This window comes from Dioscorea cayenensis, chromosome 16, assembly GCF_009730915.1.
Source record: "Dioscorea cayenensis subsp. rotundata cultivar TDr96_F1 chromosome 16, TDr96_F1_v2_PseudoChromosome.rev07_lg8_w22 25.fasta, whole genome shotgun sequence".
Taxonomy (NCBI): domain Eukaryota; kingdom Viridiplantae; phylum Streptophyta; class Magnoliopsida; order Dioscoreales; family Dioscoreaceae; genus Dioscorea; species Dioscorea cayenensis.
The window spans coordinates 6,818,326-6,839,832 of NC_052486.1; the positions used below are offsets into that span (position 1 = coordinate 6,818,326).

At 43.7% G+C, this 21,507-nt stretch overlaps 2 non-coding genes across 2 annotated transcripts; both read left to right on the forward strand.

Annotated features, from left to right (window-relative positions):
- Positions 1–9,267: 9,267 nt before the first annotated feature.
- LOC120279717 lies at positions 9,268–9,375 on the forward strand. The gene has a single exon (XR_005542022.1). It is a non-coding gene; the product is annotated as a small nucleolar RNA R71 (small nucleolar RNA).
- An 11,343-nt stretch (positions 9,376–20,718) lies between these two features.
- LOC120279768 lies at positions 20,719–20,825 on the forward strand. The gene has a single exon (XR_005542071.1). It is a non-coding gene; the product is annotated as a small nucleolar RNA R71 (small nucleolar RNA).
- The last annotated feature ends 682 nt before the right edge of the window (positions 20,826–21,507 follow it).

The following is a 21,507-nucleotide window of genomic DNA, read 5'->3' on the forward strand; positions in this document are numbered from 1 at the left end:
TGCTTGTCCTTTTTTCTTTTTACTTTTATTTGCATTGAAATTTTGAATCAACATCACAACTTGGTTTTCATTATAGTTAAGTAGTAATACATGTGTTTCCAAGTAACTATTCCCTATGGATTCAACTACCCATCCACCGGGGTATTTTATTATTTTGACGACCCGTGCACTTGTGCTACACACATGCAAGGCCAGGGGTGCGTCAGTACAGTATACACTTTGATCGAAGAGCTGGCAAGCAATGACTACCAATGGAGTTCTGAGAGAAGCAATCCAGTCAAGGCAACCGGGATCTACCGAGTGGATGTTGTCACCACATTGGCTATACAGGTTGAAGCTATCACAAAATGATTGAATGTAATGCAGTCAATCTCCTCAATCAGTGGACCATCGAGAGACAGTTGGGTACCCCCATGTGAGACAAGTGGCTCTACTGATATGGGTACGGCACAATTTGACCAGTTCTTTAATAACCCATACAGCAACACCTATAATCCCAGGTGGAAAAATCACCCCAATTTTTCATGGAGCCAATAAGGACAAGGGCAGGGCAGCAACAGAATAGAGGTCTTTCATTAAGCACGCAATCATCACAACCCTCATCCTCCTCGAACTCGATTGCTGAACTCACTGGGTTACTCAGTTAGTTTATAAAGTGTACAAAAAGTTGTCTATTGAATAATGAAGAGATTATCATAATCACAAATGCCACAGTTCAAAATCTAGAGTAGCATATGGCCCAAATGTCTAAATTGATTGAGGAGGGCTTCCCATATCACTTCGTGGTACCAGTGAGATCAACCCAAAGAAATCCCTTAAGGGTATGTCCTTAAGAAGTGGGAAGCAACTCCCAAATTCTGTTAACAAAGAAGCTGAAAAAGATGTTGAGTAATCTAACATTCTTGACCTTGAGGCTCCACTTAATGAAAAAGAAAAGACAATGGATAAGGGTAAGGAGAATAGTGCACCACCCATGTATCTACCTGACATGTCTGTATATGCGTGTAAACCGCAAGTACATGGGTGTCGAAGTAATAATCCCAGATGAGTGGGTATCGTATCCATAGAGAATAGGGAATAAAGACACTTAAGTTGTTTCTTAACTAATATGGAAGATGAATAGTGATAAGTGTGACAAAATATGAAATAACGAAGATAAAAGCAACAAGATAGAGAGCACAGGTAAAGAAGAAGGTAAGGCAATCGATAAAGATGGGGTACCCGGATATTGATCCGCCTAGGACAATCGTTTCAAGTGTAAGAACCCTCTATTATACTTCCTAATTGATGCAACAATGAGTCATGGAAATCCTTAATTACATGATCCCAAATCTAAGGAAAACCATGCCCAACTCTATACATGTCCTGGAGGAGAGATTGAATAACCTCTCAACCTCGCACTCGCATAGAATTGCAATGAGCTCTATGGATTCCAAGTGATAAATCCTATTCCTATGTATAGACCTAACCCTTTGGTCCAGGTGGAAGATCCCTAGCCACAATTAAGCCCTAGTGCTAAAATCACTTCAACGCTTCACTTCGTTGCACTCACAACTAAGCCCCAACGGAAGGTCATCCCTTAGCCCATTCACTCTATTATGGCCACAAAGAACTCTTGGAACATGGAGGTAAGCGACAAGGTAGCCTTGCGTATATCCCACAAGTGCACGGGTTTGTCGAAGTAATAATCCCGGATGCGCAGTTATCGAATCCACAGGGAATAGGGAATAAAAACACTTAATCCGCTTCTTATCTATGTGAAAGATCAGTAGTGGTAAGTGTGACAATGATTCAATTCTCAAAAGTAAAAACAACAAGTAAGAGAGTTCGAGTAAAGAGTGAGGTAAGGCAATCGATAAAGATGGGGTACTCGGATAATGCTCCCCCAAGGACAATCGTTTCAAGTGCAAGAATCCTCTATTATGCTTCCTAATCAATGCAATGGTGAGTCGTGGAAATCCTTAAATACATAGTCCCAAATCTAAGGTCAACAATGCCTAACTCTATACATGTCCCCGAGGAGAGATTAGATAACCTCTCAACCTCGCACTCGCATAGAGTTGCAATGAGCTCTAGGGATTCCATGTGATAAATCTCTTCCTAATTATAGACCTAACCCTTTGGCCCAGGTGGAAGGTCCCTAACCACAATTAAGCCCTAGATACTAAGGTCCCTAAGATCATCTCAACGCTTCACTCTATTATGGCCACAAAGAACTCGAGGAACGGAGGTAGAATCTATCACGTCGGAGGGGAAAGGGAACGCTCCTGTAGCTCTCGACTCACCCTCTCAACCCTCTCCAACCTAGCTTTGTCTAACGCTCGTGGTGTATCACTTACTCACAAGGTTACCAACAAGAACTCTCAACCCTATTGTCACTCTAGGGGAAATATTCATACAATCAAGCATTCAAATTTTGAACTCACAATAAACATCAATTAATTGAAAGCATAATAAAGAGATTCAATGAAACAAATACATCCTAGGGTTCACAAATACCCAAGTACCCACTAGGGGTTTAGCTCTCCATGGAGCTAAGTACAATCAAAGAAATAGAATGTAAAAGTAATGAATCCATAGAGAAACCCCCTCGATAGTCGTGTCGATGGTATTATGGAAAGTCCTCTACTCATCGTCCAAGGATTCCCTCGTCCGGTATAGGATACGCCTCGACGGAAGTTCCCGCTACCAATCTTCTTCCTAAGGAATGACGATGTTAGAGCCTGTAGAACCTCTCCAAAACCTTAGCCAATACCTCTCAAAACCCTAGCCGAAACCGTCTCTCAAGTTGGGAAAAAGATGGAGAAAAGAATGGTAAAATCGGGGCTGAATCGGCTTTAAATAGGGCTCGAATCGGGCGACCACACGGGCCTGTGGATTTTTCACACGCCCATGTGGAATTTCCACACGGGCGTGTATAATTTCCACACGCCCGTGTGGATTCTCTGAATTCCTGTTTTGTCTGCCGGCTATGAACAGTGCTGCTACAGTACTTCCGCTACATCTTTTTGCTATATTATTTGGCCTAAAATACTTCCCGAGTCCATACTTTCATCGAGGTGACGCAAACGGGCACACATTAACGTAGTGGATCGCTTTGCTTCTTTAATGACGGACAAGTTGGTGAAGATCTTGTTCTATATGCATAAGTCGGAATGCTTGAGTGTGACTGCCCTTATGTCCCTCCAAATGGTTGTGCTAACTTAAATACAAGGAGGTTGGCACACACTCTAGCATCTCGTACCCGACCTATGTCTTCGCGTTTGAACCTTAGCAAGATTTCGTCCAAAATTGGTGCATTAAGATCCACATTGGCTTCTTTCCTTCGTACTCGGCCTCACAACCCTACCTGCACGAAAGTAACATAAAAACACACATATTAATGTAGAAAACCGAGAAAAGTAATGCTCAACATAAGGAAAGAATGCTTCGCATTCATATCACACAAGCACTTATCAAACTCCCCCACACTTAAGCTTTTGCTTGTCCTCAAGCAAAAATTAAACATTCTGTGCATAGATGAAAGAAATATTTGAAGTGCTTGGCCTTAGGTTCACCAAAGTGTACAGAGAAAGCATTCTACAAGTAAGGGAAATTTCAACATTAAATACAAAAAATCAAAGCTCTAGCTAAAAAACTTGAATCAAAAAGGACAACAAACCCGAAATCGTGTACGTGTGTGAACTCACTCAAAACAACCCAAGGTATACTCCTCAAAGTTCTAAGTACAAGGGACTTATTTATCTACAAAAGTGACAACAATTTCAAAGATGGTAGTAGCTTCACACATCCTCTAAGGTAGCCCTTTCCAAAGTGGCAGCTAAGGTGGCTTTCACACTTTCGAGGTGGTAGCTCTTTCTACCAGAGTGGTAGCTTTCACTCATTCTATGAGATAGCTCTTTCTCTCATTAGGGCATAGCTAGTATCCGACTTATGAGAGTAGCTTCATACTTCATAGGTGGTAGTTCTTTCCACTCAACAAGCACAAATAAACAATAAAACTATTTTGTTCCTTCTTTTCATTTTTCATTTTTTTTAACACAAGAAACAACTATAACTAGTTCCTTTAACATCGAACATGAGTTTCCAATAGATTTTAAAGAGTGAGTAGTGTACTGAGTGTAGTTCGGGTAAAAATTCCTAGAAATTCAAGCAAGAACTAAAGCATGAAAACATTCAATGTTAAAAATTCTCCTAAACTCAAGAATACAATCATTGCAACAAAGGTGAACTGCCATTCACTATGTGAGCATATATCAATCAAGAACAATAGAAAAGATGTGTGCATTATGAAACTCCCCTCCACACTTAAGTTGTACATTGTCCTCAATGTACATTTGCAAGCTCACTCAAAATATATATTAATGACGAATAGATGTGGGAGAAGCAATCAAAACAATACTCCCCTGACTCATAGTGTCGCGTTTGATGGAGCTAAGTCCTTGGGAGTAATGTTTCGACGGGTTGTGAAGCTCACACGCTCAAGTGCCGAAGCACCTTGGCCGTGCCCATGACAAAGTCTCAATTCCCAAGATGACAAGACCATCTGCACGAATACACGAGGGGGTTCAGAATAACTCGAGTCTATATAAAAGATAGACAATGAATACAAATCGAGATGCAAAATGAAAATAAACTCAGAAGGAGAATCCTTTCTGAGTGAACAAGTCTAAAATAAAATGCAAAATAAAGAAAATGCAAAAAAAGAAAGTCAAATATGGGTGTCACGCTCTGTCAGCTCCTACTGCAGTTGCTGGTGGTGGAGAAGCACATGGTGGATCCTGTGGTGCTAGAATAGGTGATGGGGATGCTGGAGGTGCCGAGGGAGCCTTAGGAGTCCACGGACGCAAGACAAATGATAAGGCAACGTCGCGCTCTAAGATCTGCTGTAATATGTTGAAACGTGCCATGAACTCTGTGTACTGAGTAACCTGCACAGCCCTAATCTCGGCAATCTCTGCTCGAGCATCAGCCACCTGTCCGTATCACTCCCACTGCACTCTCGAGCCTCTCGAAGTGATCATAGGCTCGAGATGGTGAAGCCTCGGCATGATCACCCTCACCCTCAGCTATCTCTGGAGCTGGTAGCACCAATGCATAAACCCCAGTCCGAACTCTACATACCATGCCATCAATCTTAGTGTCTCTAAACTCAGGGGGGTAGGTATACTCGTCTTCTCAGCCCCACGAATTGAATCCAAGAGACCCATGCACAGCACTAATCTCGTAATGTAGGGCCCGAGAAGATCGCTCCCAATCTAGCATAATGCCCCTGATGTCTGATGTACTCTGCTATGATGTGTCCTAAGTGAATCGGTATGCGCTGCACCATCAAGTACAAATATAGAAGCTCCTGCCGGCTCAAAACACAAGTGCTATCACCACAGCCATTCACTGACCTACTCATGATAGCATGTAAATATCTGTATGCAGGTCAGGAAAGGCACGTGGCCTTGGACACCCCCGACTCGTACTGACCCTGACCATATAGTACTCTGTAAGCTCTCTGAGGGGTCAAGGCTCCAGGGTAATCAGTCAGTAACTAAGAGTACTCCTCATTGTCTGTGAATGCCTCCTCATACAAGCCAAGCATAACTGAAAACTGAGTGATGCTCAAGCTATGGTGCTGTCCAAGTGCTCTAAACTGAATGGTGTCCAAACTGCCGAAGCTCGCGTAAGATCCATCAAACTCGAATGATAATAGCACCTTCAGTGCAAACTCTCGGATGGCTGGCTCTCTAATCGTCAATAACTACCTCTACCCACCTGCTGAAATGAGATCCTCGACCTCATCAACGAGCTCATCTCCCTGCTGTAGATCTCTCAGTATACTCGTGTCCAGGAAATGAGTCTGTCCGAACCGGAGTTTTGACAAGAGCTCATAGCGAACCTGATGCTCTAGAATCACGAAACTCACGCCCTCAGGCTCAGAGGATGACTCACGCGGCCTCTTATCAGTTTGCTTCTTCGACCGAGGTCCCATAATCTACAAAATTTGAAAAGAAAATGATCAAACAAGTTGATAAACTAACGCTGCAGAAATTCACACGGTCGTGTGGAATTTTCGCATGTCCGTGTGCATCCACGGGGCATGAAACCCGCATGGTAGTGCCTTAAAAATCCAACAACGCATCATGAAATCATTTCTACTTCATTCTAAAATACAAATAATCTTTCGAATTGAAGAGACGAAGCATTTTTCACTAAATTAATCGATGGAAACCATGAATTGGCAAAGAAAATGATAAATAGGGCTTACCGACGAGATGGGATGAGAAAATGAAGAACCGGCCGGAAAACCTCACAAAAATCCTACCAAATCGGCGCTATGAAGTCAGAGAATGATGTGAGAATGTTTTCAGACGAATAGAGGGCGTGAAGAGGGAGAGAAACTAGTCTTCTTTAAAAAGAACTCGCGCCCCTTGGCGTTATGTGCGTCCACACGGGCGTGTTGAAATTGCCCACGCCCTGTGCGCCTTATTACAAGAGAGCCACAGGGGCATACACAAGCCCCTGTGTGCTCTCGGGAAAACACTACTTCGACTCTAACTGCTCTCGCAAGGGCGTGCAGAAAATACCCACGCCCGTGCGGCAGACCTACAGGAGCAACCACATGCCCCTGTGGCTTTCCTGAACATCCGAGAAAATTGCCAAGTGTTCTACACTCCCGTGTGGAAATTCCCCACGGGCGTGGTCATTAACATGCCCAACTCACCGGGGCAGCCACACGCCCCTGTGTCTTCTCGGGATGGAGAGAACTCCTCTACAGAATTTCACACGGGCGTGTGGAAATTACCCCCATGTGTGGTTCACAAGGTCGTCCACAGGGGCGAGTCCACGCCCCTGTGTGCTCTCGAGATAATCCGCCCAACTCTGCAGGAATTCACACGCCCATGCGAAAATTACCCACGGGCGTGTGACATTCGCATGATCGATCAAAATGGCAGCCGCACGCCCTTGTGCCTTGTCTAGATGAGCTCGCAATACTTATACACGGGCGTGTGGAAATTCCACACGCCCGTGCGTTTTCACTCGATGCCTTAGAAAAACCTGCAGGCTCTGCAGAAAATCTCTAAACATGCAAATTTTACCAATAAAAAACATGAAATAGAGCTCAAACGACCAAACTTCGCCAATTCCACATGAAAACACACGATGACTATAAAACCACACAATAAAATCGCAGCACAAGCATCAAAAGATCAAGACACCAACACTAAACAAATTATTCATGCAAACAAACTAAACTAGAAGATAAGAAAACAGTAAACACTTGGGTTTCCTCCCAAGAATCGCTTGTTTAACGTCACTAAGCTTGACGTACCTTGTCTTACCTCACCGGGGGTTCATGAATGAAAGTTACCCTCTTACCCATAGGCTTGAAAGCATGATGAGCAAAGTCTCTTGAGGGTAGAAGGTGAATTATCGGGCTTCGGACCACCTAACAATGTTTCATCCAACTTCTTTGGTTCAAGTACGTCTCCAACAGCCTTGGAGTGTTTCCAGTGGCGTCTCCTAGCCCTCTTCATTTTTCGGAGCACCTTCTTCAAGATCCGCAGGGTAGATGGTACTTCTTCTGTTAAACCAAGCATCATTATTTCTTCATAATCCTCCTCTTGGTCGAACAAACCCTCGTATAGGTCCGAATTGAACATTTCCTGCATGTATTCATCAACAATCTCATCAGTAGTGTTTAGAAAGTATAAAGTATCATCGAAATCAAGAGAATGCCACATGGCTTCAGCAAGGCGGTATGTGAGCTTGTCATCTTCAACTCTCAAAGTTAGCTCTCCGCCGTCCATGTCAATCAATGCCTTCGAAGTCCGCAAGAATGGTCTCCCAAGTATCTAAGGTACATCCGCATCTTCATCGACGTCTAGCACTACAAAGTCAACCGGAAAAATGTACTTGTCCATCTTGACAAGCACGTCTTCAATGATGCCTCTCGGATGTCGCACTATTTGGTCCGCTAGTTACAAAGTCATCCGAGTAGGCCTAGGCTCGCCCAAGCCTAGCTTTTGAAAGAAGGTGTATGGCATAACGTTGATACTGGCCCCTGAGTCTGCTAATGCCATTTCCACACCTAGATTGCCAATATTACACGGAATGATAAAGCTTCCTGGGTCTTTCTTCTTGTTCGACATGTTTTTTTACAATACTGCCAAGCATGAAGCATCTAAAATCACTGAAGCACTTTCCTCCAACTTCCTCTTGTTAGTCAACAAGTCTTTCAAAAACTTCGCATACTTAGGCATTTGGGCCAATGCCTTAACAAAAGGAATATTGATGTGGAGTTGCTTGAACAAACTCAGGAACTTCTTGTACTGTTTATCCCCTTGGTCATTTTTCAATCTAGAGGGATAAGGGATTCTTAGCTTGAAAGGTGGGGGTGCCACCTCTTTCTCCTTGCTTATTCCCTCTTCCACCTCTACAACCTCGGGTACATGCTCTTTTGGCTTCTCACTCGGAAGCCTACCTTCAACCTCATGACCACTTCTCAAAGTGATTGCCTTCACGTGCTCTCTAGGGTTGGTTTCTGTATTGCTCGGCAAGCTTCCATGTGGCCTTTCAGAGAGAGACTTCACAATTTGCCCCACCTGATTTTCAAGGTTATACAAAGAAGCGGTGTGATTGCGAAGTGTAGCTTCGACTGATTCAAACCTTGTATTTGCAGATTGTACAAATCCAGTCAAGTGCTTCTCTAAGTCAGTCATTCGGGTTTCCAAACCTGAGACTCTGTTTTCCACCTGAGGGGCTTGTTGTTGTTGTTGGAAACCCGGCGGCCCCATGGCCTTTTGTGGACCCTGATTACTCCATGAGAAATTGGGATGATTCTTCCAAACAGAATTGTAGGTATTTCTATATGGGTTTCCTTGAGGTCTCATGCCATTACCTACAAAATCAACGTTCTCCACCGAAGAAACAACACCAATAGAGATCGGGTAATCGGAGGAAGCATGTCCTCCACCACACCCGGTGCAATTAGTCACGGCCGCCACTCTATTTGAAGTTAGAAGATCTAACTTCTTACTCAAATTTTCCACTTGAGCAGCCAATGAAGTTACCACATCTATTTCATGGAGACCAGCCATCTTTTTCTTCTCCCTAGCATTCCATTGGTAGCTGTTCAGCCCCATTTCCTCAATTAATTGACGGGGCTCATCTGGGGTCTTGCTACCTAAGGTACCTCTTGCTGTCGCATCCAAGAGTTGCCTTGTACTCGGATTCAAACCGTTGTAAAAGGTCTGAACAATCATCCACTCCGGAAACCCGTGTTGCGGGAACTTTCTCAGGAGTTCCTTGAACCTTTCCCATGTCTCAAATAGAGACTCAAATTCCAACTGAAACAAAAGATGAGATCTCATTCCTAAGCTTTGCAGATTTTTCGGGGGGGAAATAACAGGCAAGAAAAGCTTCTACCATTTCCTCCCATGTGGTAATCGATGCTCTAGGTAATGAGTATAGCCACTGCTTTGCTCTCCCCTTTAGGGAAAATGGGAAGACTCTCAACTTGATGGCATCATCCGTCACTCCATTTATCTTCAGCATATCACACACCTCGAGAAAACTCTATATATGACTGTTTGGATCCTCATTGGCCAAACCGTTGAACTGTGCGGATTGCTGCAACATGTGGATGAATGTCGGCTTCAGCTCAAAGTTCTGAGCTGTGATTGGGAGACGCACAATGCTCGATTGTGTCCCCAACACTGAAGGTCTAGCATAATCAGATAATGTCCGTTGTTGCTCGTTCTGTTCTGCCATGTTTTCAGATCCTTCTACTTCCAAATCAGCTAAATTAGACTATTCTTGCACAGGCTCTTTTAATTTTTTTCTAAGTGTATGTTCAAGCTCAGGATCTCCTTCAATCAATATTGAGGGATTCCCTCGTGTCATAACCTGGAGCTGCACCCAAGAAGAAAGAAATAGAAATCAGAATGATGATAGAATAAGAAGATATGAAATAGAATGTATGGTGAAATAGCTAAGAAAACAAAGTGCAAAGTATCTCTAAACGCCTATTCCCCGGCAACGGCGCCAAAAACTTGACAAGGTCCCCTTGCGTATATCCCGCAAGTGCACTTGTTTGTCGAAGTAATAATCCTGGATGAGCGGGTATCGAATCCACGGGGAATAGGGAATAAAAACACTTAATCCGCTTCTTAGCTATGTAAAATATCAGTAGTAATAAGTGTGACGATGATTCAATTCTCAAAAGTAAAAACAACAAGTAAGAGAATACGAGTAAAGAGTGAGGTAAGGCAATCGATAAAAATGGGGTACTCGGATAATGCTCTGCCTAGGACAATCATTTCAAGTGCAAGAATCCTCTATTATGCTTCCTAATAAATGCAATGGTGAGTCGTGGAAATAGTTAAATACATAGTCCTAAATCTAAGGTCAACTATGCCTAACTCTATACATGTCCCGGAGTAGAGATTAGATAACCTCTCAACCTCGTACTCGCATAGAGTTAAAATGAGCTCTAGGGATTCCAAGTGATAAATCTCTTCCTAATTATAGACCTAACCCTTTGGTCTAGGTGCAAAGTCCCTAACCACAATTAAACCCGAGATACAAAGATCATCTCAACACTTCACTCCGTTGCACGCGCAACTAAGCCCCAGCGGAGGGTCATCTCTTAGACCATTCACTCTATTATGGCCGCAAAGAACTCGAGGAACGGAGGTAGAATCTATCACGTCGGAGGGGAAAGGGGACGCTCCTGTACCTCTCGCCTCACCCTCTCAACCCTCTCCAACCTAGCTTTGTCTAACGCTCGTGGTGTGTCACTCACTCACAAGGTTACCAACAAGAACTCTCAACCCTAGTGTCACTCTAGGGGAAATATTCATACAATCAAGCATTCAAGGTTGGAACTCACAATAAACATCAATTAATTGAAAGCATAATAAAGAGATTCAATGAAACAAATACATCCTAGGGTTCACAAATACGCAAGTACCCACTAGGGGTTTAGCTCTCCATTGAGCCAAGTACAATCAAAGAAATAGAATGTAAAAGCAATGAATCCATAGAGAAAGTTCTCTACTCGTTGTCCAAGGATCCCCTCATCCGGTATAGGATACGCCTCGACGAAAGCTCCCCTACCAACCTTCTTCCTAAGGAATGACGATGTCGGAGCCGTAGAACCTCCCCAAAACCTTAGCCAATACCTCTCAATACCCTAGCCGAAACCCTCTCTAAAGTTGGTGAAATGATGGAGAAAAGAATGGTAAAATCGGGGCTGAATCGGCTTTAAATAGGGCTGGTATCGGGCGACCACACGGGCCTGTGGATTTTTCACACACCTATGTGTAATTTCCACACGGGCATGTATAATTTCCACACGCCCGTGTGGATTCTCTGAATTACTGTTTTCTCAGCCGGCTATGAACAGTTGTACTACCGTACTTTCGCTACAGTGTTCTGCTATAGTATCTGGCCTAAAATACTTCCCGAGTTCATACTTTCATCGAGGTGACGCAAACGTGCACACGTTCACATCGTGGATCGCTTTGCTTCTTTAATGACGGCCAAGTTGGTGGAGATCTTGTTCTATGTGCATAAGTCGGAATGCTTGAGTGTGACTGCCCTTGTGCCCCTCCAAATGGTTGTGCTAACTCAAATACGAGGAGGTTGGCACACACTCTAGCATCTCGCACCTGTCCTATGTCTTCGCGTTTGAACCTTAGCAAGATTTCCTCCAAAATCGGTGCATTAACATCCACATTGGCTTTTTTTCCTTCGTACTCGGCCTCACAACCCTACCTGCATGAAAGTAACATAAAAACACACATATTAATGTAGAAAACCGAGAAACATAATGCTCAACATAAGGAAAGAATGCTTCACATTCATATCACACAAGCACTTATCAGTAGGATAGATCACACCGAAGGGGAAAGGGGACGCTCCGCTACCTCTCGACTCACCCTCTCAACCCTCTCCAATCTAGCTTTGTCTAACTCTCATGGTGTGTCACTCACTCGCAAGAGTTACCAAAAAGAACTCTCAACCCTAGTGTCACTCTAGGGGAGTATTCATACAATCAAGCATACAAGATTGGAACTCACAATAAACATCAATTAAATGGAAGCATAATAAATAGATTCAATGAAATGAATACATCCTAGGGTTCACAAATAACCAGTACCCAATAGGGGTTTAGCTCTCTATGGAGCTAGATACAATCAATGAAATCGAATGTAAAAACAAAGCATCCATAGAAAACCCCTTGGTTAGTCGTGGCGATGGTCTTGTGGAGAGTCCTCTACTCATCGCAAGGGTCCCTTTGTCCGGCCTAGGGTATACCTCACCAGATCGGTGCCGACAAAAGCTCTCCAACTAATCTTCTTCCAAACGGCGCACGATGTTGGAGCCGTAGAACCTCTCTAAAGCCCTAGCCAATACCTCTCAAAACCCTAGCCGTCGTCCTCTCTCAAGTTGGGGAAAAGATGGAGAAAAGAATGCTGAAATCGGGGCTGAAATCTGCTTTTAAAGGGTTGGAATCGGGAATCCACATGCCCATGTGGGCGCCCCTGTGGATTTCTCACACGGGTGTGTGGGATTTCAACATGCCCGTGTGGATTCTCTGTTTTCCTATTTTCTCGACCGACTGTGAATAGTGCTGCTTCGGTATTTTTGCTATAGTGTTTTCTACAATACCCTGCTACAGTACCAGCTTGAAATACTTCCGAATCCATACTTTCATCGACGTAACGCAAAAGGGCACTCATTCACATCGTGGATCGCCTTGCATCTTTAATAACAGACATGTTGGTGAAGATCTTGTTCTATATGCACAAGTTGGAATGCTTGAATGTGACTGCCCTTGTGCCCCTCCAAAAAGTTGTGCTACCTCAAGTACAAGGAGGTTGCCACACATTCCTCCATTTGGAACCAGACCTATGTCTTCATGATTGAAACTTAGCAAGATTTCCTCCAAATTAGTGCATTATGACCCACATTGGCTTCTTTCTCTCATTATCGGCCTCACAATCCAATCTGCATAAAAGTAACATAAATACACCCATATTAGCGTTAAAACCCAAGAAAAGTAATGCTCAACATAAGGAAAGAACACTTCGTATTCTTATCGCATAAGCACTTATCAAACTCCCCCACACTTAAGCTTTTGCTTGTCCTCAAGCAAAAATTAAAACATTATATGCATAGATGAAGGAAACATTGGAAGTGCTTGACCTTAGGTTCACCAAAGCATACAAAGAGAGCATTCTACATGTAAGGCAAAATTTCAACACTAAATACAAAAAATTAATGCTCTAGCTAAAAAGTTGAATCAAAAAGGACAACAAACCCGAAATCGTGTAAGTGTGTGAACTCACTCAAAACAACCCAAAGTATACTCCTCACTGTTCTAAGTACAAGGGACTTATTTATCTACAAATAGTAACAAAACTTTCAAAAATGGTAGTAGCTTCACACATCCTCTAAGGTAGCCCTTTTCAAAGCGGTCGCTAAGGTGGCTTTCACACTTTCGAAGTGGTAGCTCTTTCTACCGGAGTGGTAGCTTTCACTCATCCTATGAGATAGCTCTTTCTCTCATTAGGGCATAACTATTATCCAACTTATGAGAGTAGCTTCATACTTCATAGGTGGTAGCTCTTTCCACCCAACAAGCACAAATAAACAATAAAACTATTTTGTTCCTTCTTTTCATTTTTGCCATTTTTTTTCAGAATTAACACAAGAAACAACTATAACTAGTCCCTTATACATCAAACATGAGTTTCCAAAAGAGTTCAAAGAGTGAGTAGTGCAACAAGTGTCAATCGGGCAAAAAATCCTAGAAATTTAAGCAAAAACTAGAGCATGAAAACATTCAATGTTAAAAAAAAAATCTCCTAAACTCAAGAATACAATCAATGCAACTAAGGTGAATGGCCATTGGCTATGTGAGTATGTATATCAATCAAAACTACTATAAAAGAGATGCGAGCACTATGAAACTCGCCCCCACACTTAAGTTGTACATTATCCCCAATGTAAGCATGCAAGCTCATTCATAATGTAAATCAATTAAATTTCAGATGTGGGGGAAGCAATCAAAATAATACTCCCCTGACTCCTAGTGTTGCATTTGATGGAGCTAAGTTCTTGGGAGTGTTGTTCCAATGGTTTGTGAAGCTCACATGGCCAAGTGCCAAAACACCTTGGCCGTGCCAATGACAAAGTCTCAATTCCCATGATGACAAGACCATCTGCACGCATACACGAGGGGGTTCAGTGAAGCTCAATAAAAATAAAACAACTCGAGTATATAAAAGATGAAGCAATGAATACAACTTGAAACAACAAAATAAAAGATAAACTTAGAAGGAGAGTCTTTTTCTGAGTGTACAAGTCCAAAACAAAATGAAAAAGTAAAAGAAATGAAAAGTAAAATAAATATAAAGTCAAGTGTCGATGTCGTCATCTGACTCTTCTCCTGCTGCTGCTGGTGATGAAGTACATAGTGGGTCAACTGATGCTGGAATAGGTGATGGAGGTGCCGGTGATGCCGAGGGAGCCTGAGGAGTCCTCGGCCGCAGGACAAATGACGAGCCGACGTCTCGCTCTAAGATATGCTATAACATGTCAAAACGTGCCATAAACTCCTTGTACTGTGCGGCCTGCGCAGCCCTAATATCGGCAATCTCTACTCGGGCCTTTGCTACCTTTGTCCGTATCAACCCCATAGCGCTCTCGAGCCTCTCAAAATGATCATGGGTTCGAGATGGTGAAAACATGCGCACTGGGGATGGGTCCTCTGTCACCGGAGGCGCCTCGGTCTCCATAGGTGCTGACTGAGGCTTAGGGGCAGGCTGGGAAGCCTCAGCATTATCATCCTCCTCCTCGGCTATCTCTAGGGCTATTTAAACCTAGAGCATAAACCCCCGTGCGAATCCTGCCCATCAATCTCATCGTCTCCAAGCTCAGGGGCGCAGGTATACTCGTCTTCTCGTCCCCGCGAATCGCGCCCAAGAAAACCATGACCATAACTAGTCTCGTAATGTAAGGTCCCGAGAAGATCATTCCCAATCTAGCATACTGGCCCTGATGTCGAATATACTCAGCGACGATGTGCCCTAGATGGATCGGTATACGCTGCATCATCGAATACAAGTACAGAACCTCTTGCCGACTCAGAATGCCAGTGCTAACACCACGGCCATTTACTGACCTGCTCATGATGGCATGTAGATATCGATATGCAGGTCGGGAAAGGCACGTGGCCTTTGACACCCCCGGCTCATGCTGGCCCTGACCATATAATGCTCTGTAAGCTCTCTGTGGGGCCAGGGCTCCAGGATAATCTGTCGGTAACTGAGAGTAGTCCTCAGTGTCTATAAATGCCTCTGACACGTCCGAATATGCGTATAAACCGCAAGTGCACGGGTGTCGAAGTAATAATTACCCGGTGAGTCTGGTAGTCGAATCCACAGGGAACGGAAGTATTAGTAATAACCACTTCTCAATTATCTAGTCGGAATCAATGAATATGATGAAGTGAACTAATTGCAAGCAAAGCAAACAAGTGTGCAAGAAATAAAGTAGAAGAGTCTCAATCACTAAGGATGAGGTATTCGGGCAATGATCCACCTAAGATCTTCCTTAAAGCTCAAGATTCACTAAATGCTCTAGAATCGAGTCTAATGAGTCGAGGTAGTCCAACGATAACCAATCCTTGTCTCCAAGCAAAAGGCACTAGTCCCCTACAAGGTCCCGGTGGAGAAATCGACCAATCTCAATACTTCACACCCTATATGACCGCATTATGCTATAAGGAAACCTAAGAATGAGACCGATTCCTAAATGTAGATCCAACCCTAATTCCCAGTGAAGGATCCTAACCCCCTACAAGGTCCCGGCAGAGAAATCGAGCAATCTCACGCCTCACACCAAATATGGTTGCAAAGAGAATATGGAATACGAGAGATAGGAAACACTCAATCGAAAGGGGAAAGGGGACACTCCTCCATCTCAAGGCTCACCCTCTCAACCCTCTTTAATCTTGGAAATCTAACTCTAATGGAGACCTCTCACATCAAAGTATTAAATCATGCAATGTGAAATCAACCACAAGGATTAACAACACTAGCAAGCAATTAAATCACAAGATTAAAAACTCAAGACAACTCGGATTAACTAGAAGCATTAAGAGAATCAATCCAAAAATATAAATCTTAGGGTTCACATGCCCAAATACCCACTAGGGTTTAGCCCTCCATGGGCCTAGTTACAAAACAATAATGGATACAATGAAAAGCAATAAAAACCCATAGAGAAAAACCCCTCGAATTCATGCGGATTGGCCTTGATTGGTAGTTCTACGTCTTGAAGGGTTCCTCTCCGAAACTAGGTCGCCAATGGCTCCCCCAAAAATGCTATGTCGTCGAAGGAACCCTATCAAAGTTGGTGAAGAACTCCCTCTCAATCGGGCGAAGACCTTCTCCTCAAACCCCTAGCCGCCCTCTCTCAATGTCTATGCTCAAAGCTCCGCAAAAAGTCCCTTTAGAATCGGCCAAAAGGTGTATTTATAGCCTCACATCGCGTCTGTCACGTGCCCCCACGCGCCCGTGTGGATTTTCCACGCGCCCGCGTGGGCTGCAGGAATTTCCACAAACGCGATGATAAACATTCTCCTCTTAAGGCCATACGATCGGGCACACGATCATATGGTAGGCTATACGGCTTTTCCTTCATCAATGCGTCTTGAAAGGTCTTGGAATCTTTACAAAGAGGAGGAATGTGGAGACATGGCTGCCTTTGTGCCCTTCCATTAATAACTTGGCTTGCAAAACTATGGAAGTTGGCACACATCTCCTCATACACGAACTCCTCTTGTGTCTTCCAACTTGATTTGTACAAGAACTCCCAATATTATGCCATGATAGCCTATCTTCGCTCCCTTTTGAATTCCCAATGCCTTCACAACCTATATGCATAAAAGAACACCCAATACTCAATGTATGTAAAACATGCATAAAAACATGTTCACTCAAGCACTTATCAGCCTCCTCGTACAAGCCGAGTCGAACTAAGAACTAAGTGATACTCATATTATAGTGATGTCCAAGTGCTCTGAACTGAACAATGTCAAGGTCGTCGAATCTTGCATAGGATCTGTCGAACTCGAATGATGACAGAACTTCTAGTGTAAGCTCAAGGATGGATGGCTCTCTAATCGACAACAACTGCCTCCAACCACCCACCGACACGAGATCCTCAACCTCATCGTTGAGCTCGTCTCCCTACTCTAAATCTTTTAGTATGCTCGTGTCTAACAACCGAGTCTGTCCAAACCGACGTCTCGACAAACGCTCGAACCGAGCCTAGTGCTCGGGGATGATGAATCTCATGCTCTTGGACCCAAGAGACGACTCTAGCAATTGCTTATCAGCTTGCTTCTTTAACCGAGGTGCCATAATCTTCAAAAATTGAAAGAGAATCGATCAAACAACTTAATTAAACATAGCTACAGAAATTCACACGGTCGTGCGGAATTTCCGCATGCCCGTATGGATCCACGGGGCGTGATCAAACGAACGGCCAAGCCTCAAACTCCACAAATGTACCATTATAATGCTTCTACTTCGTTCTGAATATAAATAAACATTCTAATTGAAGAAACAAAGCATTATTGACTAGTTTCATCGATGAAAATCATGAATTTGCGAAGGAAATCAAAGATAGGGCTTACCGTCTAGTTGAGATGAGAAAGCTTTTAAAAACGGCCGGAAACCAATCAAAATCTTTCCAAATTGGTGATACGAGGTTGGGAAACAATATAGGAGTGCTCTCAGACAAATAGAGGATATGAGGGTGAAGAGAAACAATAATCCTTTTAAAAGGACTCACACCTCTTGGCATTCTGTACATTCGCAACGGCATGCAGAAATTACCCACGCCAGTGCATCTCCACAGGAAAGCCTCACAGGGGCAGATGCACGTCCCTGTGCGATCTCGGGAAAACACTCACTGCCTCTGAATGCTCTCATACGGCAGTGCAAAAAATACCCACACCCATGTGCCGACCCACAGGGGGTGCCTCACGCCGCTTTGGCACCTTTGGACATCCAAGAAAATTTGCCATGTATTCCGCATGGGCGTGGACATTCACAGGCCCAACTCATAGGGGAAAACGCTCGCCCCTGCGTCTTCTCGGGATGGAGATAGCCCCTCTGCAAAGACTCGCATAGGCATGTGGAAATTACCCATGCCCGTGCGATTTTGACAAGGTCGCCCACAAGGGTGAGTCCACGCCCCTGTGTACTCTCTGGATAATCTGCCAATCTCTGCAGGAATTCACACACCCGTGCGGAAATTACCAACGGGCATGCGAGTATCGCATGATCGTTCACAGGGGCGAGTCCATGCCCCTGTACCTTCTCTGGATGAGCTCACAATGCAAATTCACGGGCGTGTGGAAATTCCACACGCCCGTGCGTTTTCTCTAGATGCCTTAGAAAATTCTGCGGGCTCTGCAAAAAATTTCTGAACATGTTTACACACTCAGAGCCTGCCCTAATATGCAAATTTTTCCAGTGAAAAACATCAGAAATAGCTCAAATGACCCAACTTCAGCAAATCTACGTGAAAACACACGATGACAATCCAAAACCCATAATAAAATCGCAACACAAGTATATAAAAATCAAGACACCAACACTCAACAATTTATTTCACGCAACACTAAACTACCAAATTAAGAAAACAGTAAACACTTGGGTTGCCTCTCAAGAAGTGCTTGTTTAACATCACTTAGCTTGACATACCTTGTCTTACCTCATAGGGGTTCATAGATGAAAGTTGCCCTATTACCCATGGCTTGGAAGCACGACGAGCAAAATCTCTTGAGGGTAGAGGGTGAATTATCGTGCTTGGGACCACCAAACAATGGTTCATCCAACTTCTTCGGTTCACGCACGTCTCCAACAGCCTTGGAGCATTTCCAGTGGCGTCTCCTAACCCTCTTCATCTTCTTGAGCACCTTCTTCAAGATCCCCGGGGTAGATGGTACTTCTTCCATCGAACCAAGCATCATTACTTCTTCATTGTCCTCCTCTTGGTTGAACAAGCCTTCGTATGTATCCAGATTGAACATTTCCTATATGTATTCATCAATAATCTCATCAGCAGCATCTAGAAAATACAAAGTATCATCGAAATCAAGAGAATGTTGCATGCCTTCAGCAAGGTGGTATGTGAACTTGTCATCTCCAACTCTCAAAGTTAGCTCTCTTCCATCTATGTCAATTAATGCCTTGGAGGTCCATAAGAACGGCCTCCCAAGTATCAAGGGTACATCCGCATCCTCATTAATGCCTAGCACTACAAAGTCAACCGGAAAAATGTACTTGTCCACCTTGACAAGCACGTCTTCGATGATGCCCCTCGGATGTCTCACCGTTTGGTCCACCAATTGCAAAGTCATCCGAGTGGGTCTAGGCTTGCCCAAGCCTAACTTTAAAAAAAAAGTGTATGGCATAACGTTGATATTGGCCCCTGAGTCTGCTAATGCCATTTCTTCACCTAGATTGCCAATATTACACGGAATGATGAAGCTTCCCGGGTCTTTCTTCTTATTCGGCATGTTCTTTTGCAAAACCGCCAAGCAAGATGCATCTAAAATCACTGAAGCACTCTCCTCTAACTTCCTCTTATTGGTCAATAAGTCTTTTAAGAATTTTGCATACTTAGGCATTTGGGCCAATGCCTCAACAAAAGGAATATTGATGTCGGGGTTGTTTGAACAAACTCAAAAACTTCTTGTATTGTTCATCCCCTTGGTCATTCTTCAATCTAGAGGGATAAGGGATTCTTGGCCTCAAAGGTGGGGGTGCCACCTCCTTCTCTTTGCTTGCTCCCTTATCAACCTCTATAATCTCACATGCGTGTTCATTGGGCTTCTCACTCGGAAGCTTACCCTTAACCTCATGACCACTTCTCAAAGTGATCGCCTTCACATGCTCTCTAGGATTGGTCTTAGTATTACTCGGCAAGCTTCCTTGTGGCCTATCTGATAAGGACTTCGCAATCTGCCCTACTTGATTTTCAAGATTATGAAAAGAGGCGGTGTGGTTACGATGTGTAGCCTCAACTGATTGGAACCTTGTATCAGATAATTGCACAAACCTAGTTACGGCCTTCTCTAAATCGTTCATCCGGGTCACCAAACCTGAAACTCTGTTTTCCATGTTTGGGGGTTGCTGTTGTTGTTGGAAACCCGGTGGCCCTATGGCCTTTGTGGACCTTGGTTGCTTCAAAAGAAATTGGGATGATTCTTCCAACCTGGATTGTAGGTATTATTGTATGGATTTTCTTGATTCCTCATGACCCACAAAATTGACATTCTCAACTGAAGATGCATCACCAATAGAGATCGGGCAATCGGAGGGAGCTTGTCCTCCACCACACCAGGTGCAAGTAGTCACGGTCGCCACTCTATTCAAAGTTAGGAGATCTAACTTCTTACTCAATAATTCCACTTGAGCAACCAATGAAGTCACTGCATTTATCTCATGGAGACCGGCCACCTTTTTCTTCTACCTAGCATTCCATTGGTATCTATTTAACCCCATTTCTTCAATTAGTTGACTAGCCTTACCGGGGGTCTTGCTACCTAAGGTACCTCCTGCTGCCGCATCCAAGAGTTGCCATGTACTCGGATTTAAACCATTGTAAACGGTCTAAACAATCATCCACTCCGGAAATCCATGTTGTGGGCACTTTCTCAGGAGCTCCTTGAACCTTTGCAACGTCTCAAATAGAGACTCCAATTCTAACTTTACAAAGGACGAGATCTCATTCCTAAGCTTTACAGATTTTTCGGGATGGAGATATCGGGCAAGAAAAGCTTCTACCATCTCCTCCCATGTGGTAATCGAGACACTAGGTAATGAGTGCAGCCACTGCTTCGCTCTCCCCTTTAAGGAAAATGGGAAGGCTCTGAGCTTGATGGCATCATCCGTCACATTGTTTATCTTCAGCATATCACACACCTCGAGAAAGTTCTCTATATGACTATTTGGATGCTCATCGGCCAAACCATTGAACTGTGCGGACAGCTGCAACATGTGGATGAATGTCGGCTTCAGCTCAAAGTTCTGAGCTGTAATCGAGGGACGCACAATGTTTTATTGTGTCCCCAATACTGAAGGTATGGCATAATCATATAATGTCCGTTACTGCTCATTCTGTTATGCCATGTTTTCAGATTCTTCAACTTCCAAATCAGCTAGATTAGACAATTCTTGAACAGGTTCTATCCCTTTTCTTCTAAGTGTACATTCGAGCTCAGGATCTCTTTCAATCAGTATTGAGGGGTTCCCTCGGGTCATAACCTGGAGCTACACCCAAAAAGAAAGAAATAGAAATCAGAACAATGATATAATATGAACGTATAAAATAGAATGAATAAATGAATAGCTAAGAAAACAAAGTGCAAAGTATCTCTAAACGCCTACTCCCCGGCAACGGCGCCAAAAACTTGACGCGTCC